Source organism: Lycorma delicatula, chromosome 8, assembly GCF_047948215.1.
Source record: "Lycorma delicatula isolate Av1 chromosome 8, ASM4794821v1, whole genome shotgun sequence".
Classification (NCBI taxonomy): Eukaryota; Metazoa; Arthropoda; class Insecta; order Hemiptera; family Fulgoridae; genus Lycorma; species Lycorma delicatula.
This window is the reverse complement of record NC_134462.1, coordinates 22,209,603-22,231,407: the sequence shown is the minus strand read 5'-3', so window position 1 is coordinate 22,231,407 and position 21,805 is coordinate 22,209,603. Positions and strand designations below refer to the sequence as shown.

Here is a 21,805-nt window from a genome sequence, read left to right as displayed (position 1 = left end):
TTAAAATCTTTTTTTGGCAAAAACTGACATTTTGAAAAATATAATTTAAATACGAAACAATTATATTTCAAAACTTAAAAAAAAAAACACGCTGCACCAATACGTTAATAATAAAAGTATTATGTAATACAAAACAAATATTCTGTATCGAGTCTCAAGGTGCCTTGATTTATTACAGTATTAATAAAAATGCACTAGATAACTAAATCACAATAAAAATGACAAAATGTGGAAGCTGAAGGGAAAGAATTCTATTTTAATTCAAATGTTGATATTAACGAATGAATATTTATAGCGATTATCTTAGCGCACGCTAAAACCACTTGCGAGCTTGGAAATTCGCAGTGTAGTGTACGATATTCATAAATATAACTTGATAAATCTGTTACGTAACTTATTACTAAATGTTATGAATCCACACAATTCAAATAAGAACCAAAAAAAATCCAAAAATACTTCATATTAATTAGCTAATAATTAACCTTTTCTTACCATCTTCGTTCAAATTCAGGCGTTTTTATTAAATTTCACAACGTTTTTGAAGTAGTCGGTAATTTTCAAAGTAGTAGTTACTTCAGACAGGAGTAATTTAACGAACTGGTTACTACATTCGTTCTGACATACAGAATAAAGAAGCACAGTTATTAGAAATAACGACTGATACGTCTAGATCACTGATTTTCAAACTTTTTCGCCCACCGCCCACACTGAGAATCAAAAATTTTCTAGCGTCCCAAAATTGTTAAATTTACAATCTGTTAAAAAATTGTAACTGCTGTTTTTAAGATGCGCTCTTAAAAACAGCAGTTGCAATTATTGTTTTTAAACGTGGCATATCCTATTTGTGAGTTGAAACTTACATTTTAAATGAGAGCAATGAAAACGCATATTTAATCATATTTAAAAGTATTTTTATTAAAATTGCTTTCAAAAAAATTACTATTGCATCTTTATAGTTATATAACAACAATAGTGATAGCATAGTCAATATAAGAATACAATAATTAAAACAAAGCTTTCAATTGAAAAATTACACTTACATTAATATAAAGGATGAATCTGACGTGTTTTTTCTCCAATTTTCTGTGGGCATTCTACCGCTCCCCCCTCGAAGGCCGCCCGCCCACAAGGGAGCGTTATCGCCCACTCTGACAACGAATGGTCTAGATATAGCGTTATATAACTAAAACTGTGGTCAAATATTTATTGGTGATACGGCTGATGTACACTAAAATTCTCTCAAGAGAATGACTACCACCTCATGAGCAGCAGCCCACATTAGCAGAGCTACATAGCCTAAACGCAACAATTTTTTGTTTGAAAAATTTTTCGATCAAAAACTACTTGTCCGATCATAATAAAGTTTATTCTCAATTATGTTTCCTTATTTTGAAACTACAGTTTTAATTTCTTATTAATCTATACAAACAATCATTACCGACAGAAATTACCACCGAATGAAAAATTCCAGTTAATAAGTACAAAGATTACAACAGTTTGTGTATGATACAAGAATACCTTGCATAATTACATAATGAAGATTTATTGAAACTGTACAAAAATAATTTTATTATGAACCGCTACACAATATTTGTATAATTTTATACTTTCCAAAAAGATTAAAAAACGTATAAATGTTAAAAAGAAAGATTAAGTAATTAAAAAAAAAATAAACAATACTTATAGAAATATATAAATAAGGTAAAAGCAAACAAAAAACCCTCTATACTAATTACAGTGTATTACATAACGAACCAAGTATTACATTGTATATGCAATCATTGTGATACAGGGAATGTACAATTATACAAATCTAGCGCAACAGTGGATAGATAGTAATTGATATTTATTTTTACTCAGAAAAAAAATAATCACAAAAAAAATAAAATAATTTACTTTAAAATAATATACAACATATGTTACTACTCATGAAAATGGTGTAGCATTAATTTTTTAATTCTTGTACAATGCATTTTTACAATTATAAATATTGCAACAAACATACAGTATATAGATAACCCATTATCATAAACATAATTAGAATAGCAAAAAGCAGATCAAACAATCCAAAAACAATATACTTATTAAAAAAAAGGGAAATTAAATTTTAAATATATAAGTAAATTAAGCAACAATCTCAAATTAATTTTTTTCTTGTAATTAATTAATTACAATATAAAACAGTTTTTAAAACTATTACAGCGCACTTTAAATCATTTTTTTATATTTACAAAAACATTACTCGAATCTGAGCTACCTTTCGGTCTAAATTGATATTCTTCAGAGACCACCATTGGATATGGCCATTGTGTTTGAAATAGATATATTCTAACACATCCTTCTAATCATGCTCGCACAATAAAAAGTTTCGTTCAATCCTAAGCCTTGTACTACAACTTTAACAAGTTTTTTAGCGTCTGGAACCGCTGTTAAATATTTTTTCAGATGATAAGATGAAATGGCAATTTTGTAGTGTGTGAAAATGCCATGTCTGACTGGGATCTGAACCTGGGAAATTTAACAAGTTACAGAGTCTAAACTGTATCGCACCACAATCTTTACCCTAAATAGATAGATAAACGCCTATAGTTTTTAAATAATAATTTAATGAATAATCAGCTCTTTAAGACATTACTTGTAAAAATTTAAAAGGAAATTCATCTTTTTATAATAAAATATCTTATGGGTACAAAAATATTTAATCAGTTTAATTAGCATTTCCAAGCCTAGTAGTTAAGATGTTTGAACTAAGTTCCTTAAGTGACATCTAATTATCCTGTCAACAACAACCATAGTTATTAATGCTTCGATAATATTTGCAGCACGTACCTAATTTACTTGTAAACTGAAAGTATGGCCTAATTTTTAAATTAATCTCATAAGTAAACAACAGCTAAAGGAACACAGGGAATAAGTTTGTCAGGGAAACAGAAACAAGATAATAAATTGTAAAGACTGCAGATGAAAGCATTTCATATTGCAATGAGTATAAAAATCTGGCATTAAGAGAAGTAAAGTCATAAAAAATATGAATAAACCTATTTAAAATAAATAAGTAATATTTTAACATTGTATGCTGAATGAGTTGCAAGTAATTAGGGGTTGTATATAGTATGTTAAAACTTTAATAAGAATGACATCATAAATTGAAGAATTCTAATAACATCCAACACAGAATACTTTCTCCAACACAACATCATGCTACATTCAACTCAACACGTATTACGTGACAAACTGAAAAGCGGCAATTATTAAAAGGAAATATTAAAGCATCACCAGATCACAAGAAATATCCGTGTGTTAACCTGGAGTGTTCCAAATGCAAACACCAGAGGACACAGACTGAACAAACAGTTCAAGATCAAGCTTGAAGAAAATATTCTTAACTCAAACACTCTCTAAGACTTTAATCAGAAAGAGTCTGTGAAATGATTATTAAGCATGCTTCTGAAAATATTATACAGAGGATACCCGAGATTGTTTTATAAAATATGTAAGTCATTACTTACCTGATTCTATTGTTGCCAGTAAGAAAGCTCTCACACACAACTTCCCTAAAATGCTTACTACCAGAGCCCAGATTGAATTACGTCAGTAGCAACTCGAAGAAAGTTGCTACGGACAGAATGCAACAAGCTTAGTCTAACTGTGAAATAAACCCACTCAACCGTAATCTGATCTATAGCTTACCAGGAGCCAAAAAATTTCCCCTTCAATCTGCAATAAACAGCTATTACTATCAGCAAACAACATATTAAAATTTTCAAACAGCAAATTTTTTTGAGTTCTTGAATCGCATCAAGCGTTCATCAAAGTAAGGCCTAAAATTTACACATGTTGCGATACAGAAATTCCCTGTTGATATTAAAATAATATTGGTATTACTTGATTGTAAACAAGAAAAAATTGAAAATATTTCAGAAACTCAAATATTTAAATCCTGTATTCAAACAAAATTGTTAAACGTTCTTAAAATAAACGTTCAATAGACATCCATGACAAATAATATGCTAAATAAGAATCTAACTGATATCAAAAAATTGAAGAATTCTAATGACATCCTATACAAAATATTTTAGTCTTAACTCCAACACAATATCACACAACATACAAGTCAACAGGTATTATATGAAAAACTGAGAAGCAGCAATTATTGAAAGGAAATATTAAAGCATCACCAGATCACAAGAAATATCCATGTGTTAACCTGGAGTGAAATCAAGAGAATTGCTTTTATCTGTAATGATGAATTACAGAGAACATATGTTCTCAAAATAAGATAATAAAAATAATGTGTTAAGAAGCCAAAGACCAACTAAAGGAGGATATTAAAAAATGAAGTAATAAATTAATCTACTATCAATAACTACACCAAACTGTTACGTTTAAGTTAATTTGATTTAATAAGATGTTTCTTTTTTTATGTTAAATCTTTTATATAAAAAATCTGGTATTGTAGTGTTAATTCTAATATACTCATATCTGATATATCTGCCCATGAATTGAACATATTTCATGATGTGACTATAAATTTCATTATATACTCAAAATCCAATGACACCTCTACCGACTGTACAAAGGATGAGAAGATCATGCTACCACTTTAATTTAGAAAAGAGAAATATTAATTCTTATAATGAGCAAAATTATGATGCATCCAAAATGCTCCTACTGGTTTTGAATTAATACAAGGTATGGGTATCTTTTGCATGCAAAATGAAACAGATAATCCTGCAATAACACAGGAATGTAGACCACAATTAGATAAATTATATCCTAAAAAGTTGTAAATGCCACTGAATCAGTCAGTCAGAAAGTACCACACTGTAAATATGATGAAAACAAAGAATTTCAGAAGTTATATGGATACTGTGTAAATAATTAACAGGATAGGATCCATAGTTTGAAAACAGTTTATAAATTCCTTAGTAAAGTTATTTTACTAACTTAGAAATTAAACCGTACTAAAATTCTTGGGGCAGAAATCGAAGAGTAAATTTGGTGTTTCATGATGGTTTTTGATCTAAGAAATTGAATAAAAGTGGCCGCAGACCTCTAGCTCACTTGGATTTTAAGAAAAACAGGGTAAAAACCTAACGTTTTGTTGGTTTTAGGTTTGGAATAACATAACTGTTAATTTACCAATAAACAAATAAAAATTCCCAGTTAACTTTGAGAAAATTTAATTCTCAGAAAATTGATGTAAATAAAGTAAAAATTAGACACAAATTTGAGAAGTTCAACTTAAACTGGATTGGAAAAGTGATATGATTTTAAACAGAACAATTTACATACAAATGCTAAAAATTATAAAAATAAATTTCAAAGACATCCTTTTAAAACATTAAAATATTTACATTTTTTCATATGTTTGCAATAATAGGTGATCAACAATTAAGTTTAGTGTCTACCATTTGAGTATTCATTTGGGCGGTATTTGTATATAGTCAGTCAGTCATTCACAATGGGTGATGACACATATTCGTTTTCATTTGGAAAGTTGATGGACATGTTGTTAATTTACAATGTAATAAATAAAAATTGTTTAAATATTTGAAACTTTGGACAGGCAAGTTCAAGAAATAGGTATGCTTAAATCACAATGATTTGATGTTCATCGTGAACATTTTGTGAGAAATGCCAATGCTGAAGAAGCAATATTGAATGCGGTACAATTATCTTCCACACCAAACACCAAAATCTTATCGTATCGCTTTCAAGATTCACAATCAAGTGTGTGTGGCGAACATTGCAGGAGCAACAATTATACATATTCCACACACACATGTACAAAGTTATTACCACCTGATTTTGATGAACGGTTGAAATTTTGTCAATAGTTAATTATAAAATATGATCCCGATTTCCTAAGTAATATTCTAATTATTGATGAATTCTTTTTACAAGAAATGGCATTGTAAATTATCTAAACATTCACACTTGAGCAGAAGAAAATCCCTATGAGAATGCTACAAGTCATTTCCAACGCACTTTTTCGTTCAATGTGTGGTTTGGATTTCTTGGTGATAATCTCATAGGCCCTTTGCTTTTATCATTAATGGTCAATGGAGAGTGGTACTCCTATTTTTTGTAAACAAATCTGGAGTCTTGTAAGATATTTCACTTGCAGATGTGGTTTTTCAATGATGGCACACCTCTCACTACTGTCAAGATGTGATGAATCATTTAACTAATAGCACATTTAGTAAGCAATGGATCAGACGAAACAGACCAGTAGAATGGCCACCTCAATCTCCCAATCATGGACTTCTTCCTTTGGGGTTGGATGTAGTTGGTTTATTCTGCTTGTATTGGCACACAAGAAGAATTGAGATATTGTATAGTATTAGCTTGAGCTGTTATTAGTAATAACAATGATGTTACTAGATGTGCCCAGCTAGCATGAATTTGCTGAGCTGAATTATGAAATGAATAGAATGGCGGCGACATTGAGCAACTGTTCTGAAGAAATGTTGGCAGCTTTATCAAGTAACCAATTTGATATTTAATAATTTTTTTGGGTAAAACCAAAAAGTACGTAATTTTTATTTTTATTCATTACTTTCTGTTACTGATTTGTTTTCATTTACATTATATGTTGTTCAAACACTGATGAAAATTGTTCAGTTTAAAATCGTATCACTTTTCTGACCCAGTTTGTGTGTTTTGTTTCTAATTAAAGTTGAACTTCTCAAATTTGTGATTAATTTCTAAATGGTTTAATTTCACAATGGGAGCAGAAAGCAGGACTAAATATGTCGCGAACCGAAACTCTCTAATGAACCATTTTCTGAGCTATGTTTATATGAACTTTTTTCTTGTTTTTGGATACAGAATCATCTCCCGCGAGATTGTTGTGCAAAGATTTTCAATTGGGATTTAGTTAGGGGAGTTGCCTGGCCATGAAAGCACTTTTTTGTTTCATTCTTCAAAAACTTTTTTTTACTTTTTTGGCAGTACAGCATGGTGCCAAATCTTGTTGAAACACTGTTGCCTTGTGGGAATCTATTTTGAATTTGTCACAACCCTTTCCTTCAGAATCTTGATATATCCATCACTTTTCAACAAACCATATATTGGAAGTAATGAATAAGGGCCTTAAAATGTGAAATAGTTCCACAACATTTCTTCTGGGTATGTTTGTATTCTGATTCTTGGATATGAGCAGTGATGTATTTTCATTTGATATTTTTCTTATGTAGGGAGCACTTTGACCCTGAATATAAAAATCTGGCTAATCGGAAAACATAACCCAGTCGTCTTTGGTCGAGCTAGCATGTGCTTTGGCCCACCACAGCCTTTTTTGCTCATAGCTGATGCTAGAAGCTGCTTTTTAGCTGACCGACGAGCTTTCTGTCCGGCTACAAGAAGTCAGTGTCTAAAAATTTTCAAGTGTAAATCTGTAAATCAAGTTTACTTTTATCACTAATAATCAATCCTGCGTTAGAGTAGTTTTTCTTTCACGACCACATTTACCTTTACTCTGAGGTGAAAAGGAACCAGTTTCTCTAAACTATTTTAAAAAAGCCTTCACTCTCTACTCCAACATCAATCACACTCAGAAGCTATTTATCATTGTCATACTGGTATGCTCAGAAAGAGAAATAATTTTTGAATGTTTTCTTGAGAGTTATGGCCATTGTTTAAATTACATATTCAAGTCACACAGAAAAAAAAATACAAAAATATAATTTTGTAATAAAAAATTAAATTTTCATAAAACACTATAACATGAAAATTGCCAAACAACCAAAGAACAATAAACCTCACATTATACAAAAATGGGTGTGGTCAAGCAGTGTAGCTAAAACAAAGAAATAAACAAAACATTTCCTGTGTTCAGATTAATTTGCATGGCACTGTAAAATTATATCATCAAAATAAATTCACACTTATTTCATTACAACACAGTTTATACTAATAACATAAATAAATCTAATGCATGAATATTTTTAAATTCCACATTACTTGCATGGACTGAGAATACTAATAAATACATAATATGAATTAGAGCACTGCAATATCTCCAGTCATTCCAGTTACTTTCCATTTATGTCAATTAAATTACAGAAAGAATTCACTGGTATTATTATTTATTTAAAATAAAAATTCCACAACTATTCAGGTAATTCTCTATTATAACAGAAAACGTATAATAACTTTCTTATATACATTTTTTTTTTAATTACAGGGTTAAAAATTGCAACCCTGTAGTAGAAAAGGCTTTACAAATATATTGTATATAAACATATCACCTAACAGGTGCTAATTGAACAGTTTTTCTACAATTCCCAAACAGAAAACAAAATTAAGTAAATCCCTAACAAAACCATAGTTAGTTACCATGGAGCCAGTTTTATGGTCAATTCAATTCCCAAAGCTAAATGGTAGTCATAAAGGTAAGCAGTTAAGAGAATTGAGCAATTGAAAATGATAAAATTAAAACAATAAAAATTACAGACGCACTAACACAACAATCCCGACTGAGTGGTTAATATTACTTTTTTGTGTGAAGGATTTGAACTTTATCAGATTTTTGGATAATCTGATAGTTTAATTATTTTTAATGGACTTACATATGGAAAGGTTTGAGGGACAAGGTCTTTAGATTTAAATGGGTGGATGTGTAAAGCATATCAAGGCCAGCTGTTAGATTAGTAAGTAAATTAGTTTTATATGTTAATAGTATATTAACAAGTCTAATCAAAACTATTAAACCTGTTTTTAAAAAAAAATAATTTTTTTTTTTAAACTGTTACATACTGCAGTTCAACTGTTAGATTATAACCATAAATTAATATCAACCTGGAAAAACGAACCTTACTACGTGTACAATATTTAAAGGTCAGGGAAAACATGCAAATAGGTAGTACATATTTCTGTGAACAGGAGACCTTGCTTAAGCGCTTATTTTATATTACATTTTAACAGATCAGCTCTATAACAAAAATAATTAATAAGTGAAAGTTACAAAGAAGTTAAATTGTAATTGATAAGGAAGGTGCCAAAATTACTAACATTGTCATCACTGTTTCTGGATTGGTACTGGCAATATGTAAGAGATATCTAGATTACAGCACGGTTGAAAGAATGAATGTTTCTCTGTAAGTTACACTGTGAGCATTAAGCAGTCAGTACCCATACTGTACAAGGAAGTGTCCACAGAAGCCAAATTCACATCAGATCACACATCATTAATCTACTCTAATAAAGAGTTGGAGATGCAAATTCCCTCTCCTTCCACTTCTAAGAAAAATAGCAGCCAAATGTCTTATCCAGTATTCTAAATTGTTTTATAAAAGCTGTTCTGCTTAACAGCAAGGAAATTTATCATAAAATTTCATAAATATTGTAATATCTATTTTTCTACAACTTCATAAACAAAGATGAAATAACAAAATGTTGAGTGAGAACATGACCCCTATTTTTCTCATGAAAAGAATCACCAACAATTTTTGGATGTCAGCTACTTAGCCTTCCATTATTACTATGAAATAAATAAAAATACACAAATGCCTTTCTTTATGAAATTGTATTTTTTAAACATTTTTACTACCTTTCTTGAGTACATACTAAGAAGGATTGTATCAACTCCTACTTCGAATCCACTATAGTTATCATACCATAGATTCCAATAGTTAAAGGGCATCTATTTGTCTATTGAATGTAAATAAATTGCTGACTAACTGTAGGACAATTTGGGCATTGTTTCTTACATAAGAGTGAGCAGTTAAAACATGGCTGACGTACCTACCAAGTAAAACCTGGCTTTCAGGTCAGCTAAGATCTAAGCTAAATTAACAATAAATATTAACAAAACAACAAATTCTACAAACATAACTTTATACTAATAACTTCTAGTCCAAACTTTTTATTCAGCAATAGCATGTAAAAAGTTACTACAAAAATTGAATTCATTTAAAAAAAATTTCTACAATATCAAAACAACCCTGATTAAAACACCAACAGCAACAGAGCTAACTGAAAATAAAAGATTGAAAGACAGTTTGTCCAATACAAAAAAATTTATTAAACAACATAATACCTTATAATATTATAAAACATTTTTGAAGAAGAAAGTAACAAAAGTTAGTATTCCCATTAAAAACATTTATTGCCTATGATTAGAAAAAGATAAGACTATAAAAGGCTTTAGACAAAATATATATATATATATATATAAAATGAGTAAACATTGTACCAGACTACAAAAATGTATTACAGAAAAAGTAACATCTGAAAACACACAAACACATCTGAAAAATACCAGCAAAGACTATATAGTGAAGTACAAACTATGAATCTGCCACAACTTAAGAAGGCCCATTTACTTTAGAAAAGAAAAATTCCAGTTTTTATATTTGACTAACGGTTCACAGATTGTAGAAAAATTTATCGACTAATGATTCAACTTAGACACTGGCACTAAGACACTCCCAACACTGACATGTCCCAAAAAAAAAAAAATTTAGTTTTTACAAATTAATTTTGTGTTCTACCTATACATCAAATTATTTGGTGTTCTTAACATTCATGCATATGTTTAGTGATATCTAGACCTAAAAAAAAGAAACCCTTTTTTAGAAATTTTCCAAGCAAAATGTATGCTGCATTTTAAAACAAATTTTTACAAAGTGATCTCAATAAGGGTAATAAATTGTTTCTTCTTTTTTTACAATTAAGGTCTCTTACTTCTAAATCAGATAAAAATCTAATATAACACTAAGGAATGATTGCACTGACATGAAAAATTTCAGAAAAAATAAATGCAATACAAATTCTAGAGCAGTTATAATATCAAATACAAAAATTATCACTTTTTCAGTCACAATATGAAATAAAAAAAAAGCTGGACTCCATGATGCAGTGGTTGCACCTTGACCTTTCATCTGCAGATTTGAATCCCGGTCAGGCATGACATTTTTTCATATACTACAAAATTCCACTTCCCTATTTTCAGGTACAAGCTTTCCAGCTTCTACGAAGAATTAATTAAACAAAATTTTTGCATTATACTTTTTTCCTATATAAGTACTTCAAATGCAGTACATATTTTTGTTTCAAAACAAATATCTAGTATTGGTGATAATAGCCACAAGTTGGTCTAATGGTTCAATTGTCATCGCAAACCAGCTGACTTCAAAGTCGAGAGTAGTAAGGTTCAAATTCTAGTAAAGGCAGTTTACTTTTATACTGCTTTGAATACTAGATTGTGGATACCAGTGTTCTTTGGTGGTTGGATTTTCAGTTGACCTGATAATGTACACAACTACACTTCTTTTACATTCATACATATAATTCTCATTCATCTTCTGAAATAATACCTAATGATAGTTCTGGAGGCTAAACCAAAAAAGAGTATTATAAATTGATGAAAAGCGTTATGTCAAATATAAACAATCTCTTATATACAATTCTTAAAAATATTACTTTCAGATCATTAAAATAAAATTAGTCATTACAGAAACTACACGGCTAGAAAAAAAAATACAAAACTAATAAGGCCATTTCCTAAACATTTACATAAACAAATAAATAATTTTTTTATTCTGATCAGCACATAATAATATATTAAATAGACTACTCAGTAATGGGTAGATTGTAACTTCATGGATTAAAAAAAAGAACTGCCCCAGTATCTGCCTACATGGATCAAGACACCTTGATCAGGACAAGAAAACATGGCAGAGCAGCATCATAAAATTCAATATTAACTATAGATAAAAGAGAGCTGTAATTAAACTTCTACAGCGATTATTTAAAATATAAACAAATGAAATGTTGTGAAGGTAAATGCATGAAAATACAAAATATAAAAAAACTATTACAAAATAATTCACAATTCAGAAGGCATTAATGAAATTATTTGAGCACATATTAATGTATACATTGAAAGACTTTTAGAAAATTTTAATTAATATTATTTTTAAAAATGTTCCTGTAAAAGAAAAATCATTTAATTGCATTGTAAAAATAGCAACAGAAGCCCTTTCTCATACTTAAGTAATTTGTTGAATAGCACGAAAACAGTTTTGTAATCAGGTTTGTAGAGGAATACATTGTTATTTTTTAACAATAAGTAATTATTTTCTTTTTTATCAAAGCTTGTAGATTCTTACATATAAGCAGATGGAAAAATTAAATATTTTTAATTTCCTAATATCGGTCTACATGATTCATTTATGGGCAGCAAACCATGAAAGTCTGAAACCTTTTTTTTTCTAACTTGAATACTAGTTCAGACTTTTTGATGAAGCCCCAAGAAATCAAATTCTTTCCTATTGGAATTTAAATAAGCATAAAAAATATTCAATAATGGTAACAAGCTGACCATTTTATTAAGGTGCTTTCAAAGCAAGACAATGATTCTGTTGCTAAACAAAAATTTTTCAACCCAACAGAATCGGTCATCAAATAAAACACCCAGAAATTTCACTTCATGTTAACAGAAATAAATGACAGTTCCTTCATTACTTTTCTATGAAGAAATAACTAAAACAAGTTTATAAATGTCCATACATTACTTGGATTATAAATTTATAATTCATTTAAAATTTGAGATAAAAATGCATTAAAATCAATTTTTATCTCTTGTATAGATATTTCTTTTTCGTCAAAAATATTAAATTCTTAAAATAATAAATGTTTCAAATGGGCGTTTTATTCAAAATAATAAAATTTCAAGTGTTTATGATGTAATTTGTAAATAACACCTAATTTAAGAATTTAATTTTACATTAAAAACTAATGAAATAAAGTATAAAAAATGTAAATTAAACAAATAATAACAATAGTATAAATAAAAGTCAAGGAAATTACAGCATTTCTTTAAAAAAAAAAAAAAAAAAAAAAATATATATATATATATATATATGCAACATGGTCATATATAAGTAACATAACATGAATCATGCATTTAATAATAATAATAGAAATATGAAATTATCTCCGTCCTACTAATAAATGATTATCAACACATGCCTACACAATGAATAATTTGAAAAATGAACTTTACACTTCGTTCAAGACCTTGTATCATCCTTTACATCCCTTTATGTATAAGCATACATAAATAAATACAATTTTTATTACACCTACAAAAACAACTAAAAACTTTTATTTCAAATAAAAATATTAATTAAAAAGTACTGTTACATTCCTATTAATGCGATTGACTGTTAATAAACACAATAATAACATAAATCTATTATATTAATCAACCTATGTCTCATTATACTTTAATACAATAGTAATGCTTTTTATTCTGGTATAAAAAGCAATATAACACAAGCGATTAGTAATTAGTACCCAATTGTTCGTGTTATTTAACTGCTTAAATTAAACAAATTGATTTCCCCATAGTTAACCTAATTTTATATTAAGGAAATCACACAATACTATATTAAAAAATTAGTTTGTAAGATTTAATAATATAGTTCACGGAACAATTTTGGTAGGTTAGGTTTGTGTAGGTGCCTTTCTAAGACCCCACTGGGTTGTGGTGAACTCATCACAAATAAGCTGATTTAGAAGTCGAAAGTTCTAAGGTTCAAATCCTAGTAAAGTAATTACTTTTATACAGATTTGAATATTAGAATGTGGATACTGGTGTTCTTTGGTGGTTGGGTTTCAATTAACCACACACCTCAGGAGGAATGGTCAAGCTGAGACTGTACAAAACTACCCTTCATTTACATTCATACATATCATCCTCTAAAGTAATACCTTACAGTGGTTCCAGAAACTAAACAGAAAAGAGAAAAAAAGGTGCCTTTCTAAGGAACTGACCCTAGAATCCCCAACTTAGCCTACAATGACTGTCAGTATTCAGTACAAATTTTCCTTCAAAGAAAAATCAAATCCTTCATAATCTGTACAATAATCAGGTTATTGTAAAAAATTAAGAGAGGAAGAAGCTGCTTGTATTGCTTTTCAACATGCATTTCAAATAAGTAATAGAAAACAATCTAGGGAGAAAATAAAAATGTTTTTAACATTTCTACAATTATTATTCTTTTGGAACGAACTAAATATTTGTTATAAAACATATTCTATATTAAGGGTTAAGCTTCAGGAAATTCAGTTTGAAAATAAATAGTATGATCACAAATAAAAATATAACATATAAAAAGTAATGAAACATGACAGAAAATGGGTTAAACATAATAAAACAGTAGTAATAACATTTTATTTATATGATTAACACAGGCTAGTGGTATATGAAGATAACAAAAGAAAACTTTTTTCTTCTTTTTCTGTTTAGCCTCTGGAACCATAGTAAGGTATTACTTCAGAGGACGAATGAGGATGATATGTATGAATGTAAATGAAGTGTAATCAAGATCAGGTGCATCAGCAGAGCTATCATGTGGATAGTAATTCAATTGCTACCAACAACAAACCCTCAAAGTATTAAATCAAATCATCAAATTAACCTCAAGCATATACATTGATCATACTTCAAAAAAAGAGAAAAAAGATTATGTTTAATAATCTCAACTCTAATATTTATGTGCACTCAACAAACAATACTCCATACTTCAAGTGAAAACAAAACAAACAGTAGCCTAATGGGTTATGTTGCAATTCAAATGAAAAGCAACTGCATTAAAATAAAATGTATCAATCCATAAATAAATATGTATTAAAACTAAAATTCCTCAAAATAATTAACAATAATTTTTGTAAACGTAAAATTAAAACAACCTAAGTAGTTACTATCTGAAGTAATACTATGCTGAAGTAATAATTGGTGTTACTATTTGAATTAATTTGTATAGTTTTACTTCTTATATTAATAGTTCTTAAGTATTCAAACATTCAGAAAAATATACATAACCTAATCTATCACTTTCTCTAAGCTACACAAAACGCCTGAGAATAGAATAAAAATAACCTCTTAAAAAGCAACCTCCATGATACAATCAAATGTAACTATAATACTGCAAATGTTTCTATCAATATTTGAATGAAAACAGAATTGAAAGATTCTGTTCTATCTTTATAATATAAAACTAGACTTGTGAAATCAGAAATTTAACATAATAAATGAAAACGTATTAACACATGACTGGAACTGCAGAACTTTCAAACCCAATGTATCTTTGCCTAGAAAAAAATCAGAAATCCCAATATTAACATAATTATCAGCTACAGCGTAACTTTATACGTTATGTATAAAACCGGGCGGTATGCATATGCAGAAAGCGGAAAATCATATGCATATTAACAGCAGGGTTTAATCAGTCAATTTTCATACTTGTCAAGCTGCAAAAGAAATAAATTTAAGAGTTAAATTGAAAATTTAATGTCAAATTTAATTAAAAATTACTCAACAAATAGTTAAAATCTTTGACTTTTTTTTATTAAAAATAAATACTAGTTTTGTAACGGAAAACTGCATCCGATAAGGTTGTAGGAAACGAACTAACGTATGTACAGATAACACATGGAATTCTTACCTACTTTCATGCAAGAATGAACATAACTTTTCATTATTATTTATGAATGGAAATTCAAAAATCAAGATACATATAATACGAACAACTTTTAATTTGGTATACCTAATGCAACCTTGAAATATGACATGATCTCACACCAATCTTGTGGTAGGCCAAGATTGATAAAATTAATACATAACAGAAAGACACATGTTTTTCTCTCAGATTTTGTTAAAATATGCTGCTAGGAAGGATAAGGACCAGATCAAAGGAATAATAATGTTAAAATAACACAAATCTCATTGAAATTATCAATGACCATGTGCCCCACCCTAGTGCATTTTTAAAATTTTATCGTACTGACAAACCGGGAGGCGTGACTACTAAATAATTCGGTACTTGTAACTATAAGATTTTCTTAGAATCAAGATGTAACATGTTACTGATACAGGAACGAAATAAAAACATTTAATTAAAATAGAAATGAAAAGTGAGTCGCTCACCAGCAACAGATTAATCTCCAATGACAACACAAAATTAACTGCAACCAATACTGCCGGAATTTCACTTTCCGCCATCTTACTTTACGTCACAATTGTTACGATCCTTTTACTCTAACCAATCTCTATAAACCGACGTGGCTGCAGGGCGCGTACTTCATGAAAAGACCGCGAAACTGTCACAAATCCGTTATTAGTACATCTTTAATAATAATGCTTCATAATTCCCCAAAAAAGTATTGTGTCAAATGTTACACATTTGGCTTAAAATAAAATAAACTTATCAAATTATCATCGAATTTAAAAATAACAATACTATTTATTTTTTTAACTAAACTAATTTATACATTTAAACAAAAATATTTACATTATTAGATGTGGGGGCTTACAATCATCATTGGCTAGGAGGGAGGGGAATTGCTTATTGTTCACTAGTTGAACAGATTGCATTGTTAATAATAGTTATAAGCACTTTTTTAGTATCTTCTTTTAATGGTCTTGCTGAAAAAAAAAATTTGTAACAAGTTTTTACATCTGTTTGTTTAATAAATAATAAAAACCCTGTCCTTTGCATTCTTAACGTTTTCTTTTATTTCAATCTCAGATTGGTAAGAGAGAATATAAATTAAGATGAAATATGAATGTTGGTTTTATTTTATTAGATGTAAATAAAAGCACTACATTCATATATAGTAAGCCACATGCTTTAACAAAGAGACATAATCAGTTTGGTATATTAAGGTCATTTTCATAGACATCAATTTGATTAAAACGTTTTTACAGACAAATCAAAACAACCACAAAAATAAATAAAAAATTGCACTAACCATTCAAAAGCAGATAATGAAAATAATTACTTTATAGAAATCAAAGAAATTTGTAAATTGGATGAATATTAAAAACAAAATTATAAAGGTATTTCTTTACTTTTGCATAAAAGTAGTTTTACTAAAAGAATATTTTAATATTACATAATTAAGATTAATGATCTTCAACCATGCTCTAGAAAAAGTAATAAGAGAATGAAACTAAAAACTGAATGAAAACAGCAGAATCAAAATAAGGTCAAATGGTATGAAATGTAATTGGCCTAGCCTCTGCACATATCACTACTGTTCTCTGTTTAGGAAGAACCCAAACTGCAAATCTGGGAATTGCAAACTCAAGTGGCCAAGATTAGATTGAAAATTTGATTTGAAAAAAGCAAAATAATAACCAACATAAAAGATGCACCACACTATCTTGAAATAAACAACCACTGAAGACTGAAGACTGAAGACTTAGACTTCAAGTATCAAGGAGAATGGATAAGTTGGAACGCATCTGAAAAAAAAGATTGTTTTCATTCAGTCTCTGGTTTCATTCTCTGATTACTTTTTCTAGAGCACAGTTGAGCACCATTTAACATCTTTTACGCAATATAAAAATATTTTTTCACTAACACTACAGGGTACCTTTGTAACTTTTTTTTTTATTATACAGAACAGTAATAAAACCAAAAGTTCTGTGTGCAGCAGAAACGCTAACACTAAACAACAAAAACAAACTGGAAACAAAAGAAAGAAGAATAATCAGAAAAATCCTCAGTCAAGATTCCAAAATGATGTAAGAAAAACTGATAACAAACAAAGAACTGTATAGGAAATCAGAAACTTTTGACACTGTGATGAAAGAAGATTAAGCTTCTGGAATAAAGATTTATTTTTCCTGCCACATCATAAAGATGAACCAAAAAAAAGTAACTAAACAGATTTTTGATTTCTTCATTAACAGAAGAACCAAGACAAAGTGGTTCATACATACTCAAAAAGCCATGAAAGAGCTGCAGAATAATTAAAATAACTTCACTGACCAAAATCAAACAATCAGAACGATTAGAGAAATGAAGACCTAAGATTTCAGGAAAGTCTCTGCCAAAAAGGGATCCAAAATGTCGGAAGAAAAGAGGAAAGACAAGGAAAGAACAACAAACAAGGAAATAACTTGATCTAATCTAACTTTATGTGGATAAATTAAAAAAAAAAAAAAAATGGTTTCATAATTAAGCATAAACATATTTAAAAAATATAACCTATCTTTTTTAATAAATATTTCAGTACAATAGTTTAAATCTATGGCTACAAAGAATTACTTTTCTTTAACAAAAAAAGGAACTGGCAAATAGTTATGTAACTTTCCTGGCTTGGCTGAGAAAGTATGTTCCAGCTATGAGAGCTCACCCTCATCTGACTATTACTTAAGAGGAAAATTAAGGGCAACATTAAAGTATGCAAGCATACAAGTAAAGTATTACATAATATAATTCTGAAGTATGGGACCCACAGGGGTCCTGCTGCCTTGACCAATTGTGACTAAATTTAAATGCAATTAATGTTCTCTATATATAAAAATCATATTGCCTAATTTAATCCTAATCAGTTCATCCAGTATGGAGATATCATACAAAAACTATATCACCATATTTTATTTTTTGGGTAGAGAGGATCTTGAAACATCAAGATCTGTAAACATCTTGAAATGCAAGATTTGACCCAGTTAGCGAACATTCCCTTATATAGTATATTATATAGCTACTTAGTACAATTATATAACCAGAAAAATAAAAACACAGATACTTATTTTAACTTTGGTAATCTATGGAAACTGGGTTATTAAACTCAGCTTCACCCACTTGCACTCTGTTCTCTCTTAACACTCTTCAAGTTACACAAATTTCAATGTTCCATTGTAATATATATTCTTCGAATCATCTACTTTCTAATACAATAAATGCAGAACTTCCAGTTGTATTTTTTAAAGTAATGGTGTGTGTGTTTGTGCTTGTGTATGCATACTTACATATAGTGGTCTGGTTATTCATTTGTTTTGTCGACTACTGTACTGTTACACAAACTCTGCCATATCAAAATACGTATGATGACATGAGCACGATCTTCAAACTGACTGACTACCCAAAAATCAAAATCGATATTATTAAATTTAAGAATTAAACCAAAAAAATAGATCTCAATATGTTTAACAATCTTCAGCAAGCAGTTTCAGGAATTTTATTAAAAATGTTATAATATCAGTAAATTTTAAATGCTATAATGAAGAAGAAATATGGACCTGATTCATGGAGAAAATAAAAAAAAAAGATTATATTACTCATGACTATTTCATTAGTAGTGTTTCGGAGGTAATGAAAAGATTTAATGGTGCTGTTTATCTTTTAGGAGACAGCAGTTACAGAATGAGACTGTGGTTATTAGTGTCTTTCAAGAATCCTTGCAACAGGGAAAAATAATTATTCAATAAATAACATGCAAAAGAATACAGTTATTGAAAAAATGTTTGAACAAATAAAAATAAGCTTTATGACAATGTGGTAGACATTAGTAAGAATCAAAAAGAAAATATCGCAGATTGACTTAGTACACTTGTTCAAATATTGCTCAGGTAGCTGAAGAGTATCACAGCCTGATAGATGAAGGGCAAATCATAAAAATGATTGATCAGAGAAAATGATGCTCTTACACTAACAAGAATGTAAAATCACTATCCTGAAATAAAGATGGGTCCCTGTAATTGAATTCTGTTAAGCCTAACTCCAAAGTAATTAATTAATTCAAGGGTTATTTTAGAATTAGTGTTCTAAAGTAAGCTTCAAGTTTACTAGACATGTGGTCACCATGCCACTGAGAAACGTGATTACCTAATAAACAGGTGAAGTACAGAAAACTACATATAAATACTAGACTGCTACATCAAAACAGTTTAGTGGAACAGTATTATTTTCTTTTTAAAGGAATATTTACTTTTACTAAACTGGAAATTGTATTCACTTTAATGAGCATTTACTTTTCCATAATTATTTTACTGATCAATAAGTAATTTTCATTCACTTCATCCCTGACTTCGTGGTACTAATATTGAGACATACGAATTAATATGCAGTTACGAGAAAGATACATTATAAGTAATAAATAGCTCTTTCAAATTTTCTATGAATGACTTCACTAGTCAAAAAAGGGTGTAGTCAAAAAAGTTGGGATGCTGAATTCAACCCACCGAGTTGGTCTAGTGGTGAACATGTCTTCGCATATCAGCAAATTTGTAAGTCGAGAGTTCCAGCGTTCAAGTTCTAGTAAAGGCAGTTACTTTTATACGAATTTGAATACTAGATCGTGGATACTGGTGTACTTTGGTGGTTTTTTTTTTTATTTATTTATTTTTTTTAAATTCCCCCAAGACGACCAGCCCACGCTAAAAAGCTTAACACAGTCACCTCAGAGTTTCATGGCAGCGCAGTCTGCCCTCCCTAGCTCGTCCGAACTCGGACATCCCATGCCTCCTCAAAAACATACTAATCACCTCTTCCGGTGATCAGAATTTTTTTCCGCAGGAGAGCACCCTTCCAGTCCCTATTGTACCTGATCAAGACACACATTTTGTTTGCCCATCCCCCCATGCACACCTCGAGGGTCTCCCATGCCATCATCGGTGAGCTCCGACCCACCCACTCTTGCGCGTGAGTACACCCGAACACCCTAGGCATAGAGGCTGCCTCCCTGGCCCCTACACGCATCAAGATGGACTTGTACCTGTCCTCAATCCCCCACGCATTCCCATGACCCCTCATTACTTGTTGGGCCATGTCTCCCTTGGCGTCAGCGGTAGAGCACCGCACAAAATATCCCCCCACTCCATGTCCATTGGTATATCTGGCAGCATAATCCAACAAACATGAACAAAGACACATAGTACAGTCATAAATTCCTAACCTAGCAAAGTACAGTAACAACTACAAAAATAAAACACATTTCGACGCCTCTTTTGACATCGAGGGCCGTGTGCACGTCAAGGGGGTTCCTACTGCCTCTTCGCTGTTAGTACGAGACGAGCCACTCTCTCTACCTCCCTCCATCCATTTTCACTCTGGAGCATGTGTCTGACGACGTTATCTGGTGTTATGGCCACCGGAATCTGACGTCTCTCGTTCTCCCACCTAACACAGTCGAACCAGGTGTGTTCGGCTGTGTCAGCTGTCGCACAGTACCTGCAACCCGCCGTTCTCCTTCTCCTGAAGCGATGCAGATAGCTACCAGAGTTCCCATGGCCCGAAAGTAGTTGAGTGAGACAGTATCCAACTTCACCGTGCTTACGTCCCACCCAAGCACTCACATCCGGAATCAGACGCATAGTCCACCGGCCTATCTGGCTCGCCTCCCACCGTCGCTGCCAGATGGCCACGATCTGCGCCCTTGCATTCTCTTTGTTTACACCTTCAAACCGCAAGCATCGTTCCTCAACCAATAGGTCTATTGATTGTTGGCGTTCCCGCAATATCGCAGATCGCGTCATAGGAGACTGTCCTGTAGGCACATGTCACCCGCAGAAGCAGCCTCCTATGAGTGGCCTCCAGCTTCCTCCTGTACTTCTGAACCGCCACTGCCCTTTTCCATGCAGGGGCCGCATACAATAGGACTGATGTCATGGTTGCAGCTATGACTCGTCGACGTTTCTCTCGTGGCCCTACTGTGTTCGCCATTAGCCTCGAGATAACCCTCAGCTGTTGTTCTGCCTTCTTTATTACTTCCTCTACATGAGGTCCGAATGAACGGCGCTTGTCCATCCAGACCCCGAGGTATTTGGCTTTCGAGACTTGGCTTATCTCTGCACCATCGATGGTGAAGCGCATCTCCCTTAGCTGGCGTCGACCTGCAAGCACCAGCGCCTTCGACTTTTCTGGTGCTATTTGCAGACCGTGAGTCACCATCCAATGGTGCACCATTGCCAAGGCAGTGTTTCCCTTGGCTTCATTTGCCTCTCATCCCTTCCTTTGATCAGTAAGGCCTTTGATCAGTACGGATCGTCGGCGAATCC

At 30.8% G+C, this 21,805-nt stretch overlaps 1 protein-coding gene across 2 annotated transcripts in view; it reads right to left on the bottom strand.

Annotated features, from left to right (window-relative positions):
- The window catches only part of Atg13 (Autophagy-related 13), a 276,218-nt gene extending 260,142 nt beyond the window's left edge, over positions 1-16,076 (bottom strand). For both annotated transcript variants that reach the window (XM_075373349.1, XM_075373351.1), the window contains exon 1: positions 15,944-16,076. The gene's annotated coding sequence lies outside the window, so the exon portion shown is untranslated. The remainder of the gene's footprint in view (positions 1-15,943) is intronic.
- Positions 16,077-21,805: the final 5,729 nt, after the last annotated feature.